Here is a 3,532-nt window from a genome sequence, read left to right as displayed (position 1 = left end):
TTAAGCCAGCTTTTTCGCTCTCTTCTTTCACTTTCATCAAGAGGCTCTATAGTTCTTCTTTGCTTTCTGCCATAAGGGTGCTGTCATCTACATATCTGAGGTTATTGATATTTCTCATGGCAGTCTTGATTCCAGCTAGTGCTTCATCTAGCCCAGCATTTCTCACGATATACTCTGCATATAAGTTAAATAAGCAGGGTGACAATATACAGCCTTGATGTACTCCTTTTCCTATTTGGAACCAGTCTGTTGTTCCGTGTCCAGTTCTAACTGTTGCTTCCTGACTTGTGTACAGTTTTCTCAAGAGGCAGGTCAGGTGGCCTGGTATTCCCATCTCTTTTAGTATTTTCCACAGTTTATTGTGATCCTCACAGTCAAAGGATTTGGCATTGTCAATAAAGCAGAAGTAGATATTTTTCTGGAACTCTCTTGCTTTTTCGATGACCCAGCGGATGTTGGCAATTTAATCTCTGCTTCTTCTGCCTTTTCTAAATCCAGCTTGAATATCTGGAAGTTCACGGTTCACATACTGTTGAAGTGTGGCTTGGAGAATTTTGAGCATTACTTTGCTCATCTGTGAGATGAGTGCAATCTTTGGCATTGCCTTTCTTTGGGATTGGAATGAAAACAGATCTTTCGAGTCCTGTGGCCACTACTGAATTTTCCAAATTTGCTGACATATTGAGTGCAGCACTTTCACAGAATCATCTTTTAGGATTTGAAATAGCTCAACTGGAATTCCATCACCTCCACTAGCTTTTTTCGTAGTGATGCTTCCTAAGGCCCACTTGACTTCGCATTCCAGGGTGTCTGGCTCTAGGTGTGTGATCACACCATCATGGCTATCTGTGTCATGAAGATCTTTTTTGTATAGTTCTTCTGTGTATTCTTGCCACCTCTTCTTAATATCTTTTGCCTCTGTTAGATGCATACTACTTCTGTCCTTTATTGTGCCCATCTTTGCATGAAATTTTCCCTTGGTATCTATAATTTTCTTGAAGAGATCTCTAGTCTTTCCCATTCTATTGTTTTCCTCTATTTCTTTGCATTGATCACTGAGGAAGCTCTCCTTGTTATTCTTTGGAACTCTGTATTCAAATGAGTGTATGTTCCTTTTCTCCTTCGCCTTTTGCTTTTCTTCTTTTCTCAGCTGTTTGTAAGGCCTCCTCAGACAACCATTTTCCTTTTTGCGTTTCTTTTTCTTGGAAATGTTCTTGATCCCTGCCTCCTGTACAGTGTCATGAACCTCTGCCCATTGTTCTTCAGGCACTCTGTCTATCAGACCTAATCCTTTGAATCTGTTTGTCACTTCCACTGTATAATCATCTGGAATTTGATTTATGTCATACCTAAATTAGGTCTAATGGTTTTCACTCTTTCTTCAATCTAAGTCTGACTTTTGCAATATGGATTCATGATCTGAGCCACAGTCAGCTCCCAGTCTTGTTTTGGCTGACTGTATAGAGCTTCTCCATCTTTGGTTGCAAAGAATATAATCAATATGATTTCGGTGTTGGCCATCTGTTGATGTCCCTGTGTAGAGTCTTCTCTTGTGTTGTTTTAATAGGGTGTTTTCTATGACCAGTGCATTCTCTTGGCAAAACTCTGTCTCTTTGCACTAACATATCAGATGCACTAGCTGTATATGTATAATATACATATACACATAATATATAATATACATATGTGTACATATAATATACATGTAATATAGTGCATAATCATTTCCACTAGATGTAAATATTTTCCAATTCAAAAATAAGATACCTAACATTTGTTGAGTCCTAAGTGCATGTCCTCTACTTGAGACTTTTTAAAAATTAATTAATTTATTTGTGCGGGTCTTCAAATTTTGTTGGGGCATGTGGTATCTTTAATTGCAGCATGTGGGATCTTATTCCCTGACCAGGGACTAAACTAGGGCCCCCTGCTTTGGGAGTGATAAATCTTAGCTACTAGACCACCAGGGAAGTCCCTGCCTGGGACTTTTAGAAGCATAAATTTGAATTATCTCCATTCTATTGAAAAAGTATTATCTCATTATCCACTGTTTGCTTAAGGTATAAACTAACTAGCTGTTAAATTATTAGAGTAACTGCACTATTTTATAATACTAGCACATTAATTATGATTTGTCTTCTAACACAGCTCACTGATGCTGTGTCCTATGAAGTGGTTTTAGTCAGTCTGACCACAATGGCTGAGAGCAGTGGTTGTATCTGCAGATTTCCTTCATTCCAGTCCTGGCTTTGCTGGTTGCTATCTGTATAACATAGACAAGTTAGCTATTATCCTTTGGATGCCTCATGTCTTCATATTCAAAATACAAATATTAGTATTACCATCATCATTGGGTAAAAACCAGCGTGTTAGAAAAGGGTCTGGCACGTATTGACTGCTTATAAGTCTTTTCCCTTATAATAGTTGGTATTAGAGGAAGACGATAGAGATCTGAATCAGTACTAAATAGTGAGAATAGAGAGGGGAGCTAAGAAATTCAGCAATGAAAGAAGATGCCTTATTGTGCTATGAAATGAAGTATAAGTACATACTTAAAATTCTATAACCCACTGAAAAATAATCAAAATAACTGAAATTAATTTTCCGAAGGCATGTGTGTATATAGTTTTACCTTCAAATTAAAAACTTAACTCTCAGAATAAAATCTGCTGCTGTTTCAGTCCTCTCTCCCATTCCATTTTTCCTCCACTTCTGAAAGAATTAGAAAAGACTATACTTATCCTATGAAAGTTGCACAAGGTAGAGATTAAACCAGGCGGAACCAAACTCAGTGAGTAAACAGGAGAAATACAAAGAGGACAAAGAACAGGACATTGCAAAATCTGACAGTTGGGAGTGAATTTTAACTGATTTTCTGTTACTCTGCCCTGTACTATCAGACAGCTGTGTGGGGTCAAGGCCACTGGATATATGCAGGTTGCCGGTTGGATACCCTTGACCTTGTTGCTGGCAAAGGTCAAGCCTGCTGGAATTTGGCTGGAAAATATTATCTTCCCTCTAGTAACTGTCTTTCTCTACACTAACCCTCCTTGATTTTAATGGTGGTTGCCACCACATTCCCACGAACCTCATTAAATATTTACTGAGTACATAATCTACTAAACATGACTTTTGTACTTAGAGCAGGCAAAGACTTGTTTCTGACTTGCTACATTATTATTTTGTGGGAATTGACTTTGAGTCCCTTGGCAGGATAGGGGAGAAGCATTAATTATAAACCAGACACTAGCCGTAATGATCAATTTATTGGCCACACATGGCTATTTAAATGATAATTAAAATTAAATTTAAAAATTTAGTGTCTCTGGTGTATGTTTCAAGAGCTCAGTATAGTGAAGGGCTACATACTGGACAGTACAAATGTGGAATATCCCATTATCTCAGATTCTTCTACTGTTTAACACTGTACTAGAGTGTGCTGGTCACTCTTCTACAATTGATTTGGCCAAATGCACAACCTCTACATTTAAGAATGTTCTTTTTATCTTCCTCCTAAAAATTAGTATATTCA

This window comes from Odocoileus virginianus, chromosome 4, assembly GCF_023699985.2.
Source record: "Odocoileus virginianus isolate 20LAN1187 ecotype Illinois chromosome 4, Ovbor_1.2, whole genome shotgun sequence".
NCBI lineage: Eukaryota > Metazoa > Chordata > Mammalia > Artiodactyla > Cervidae > Odocoileus > Odocoileus virginianus.
Note: the sequence above shows the minus strand (reverse complement) of the source record.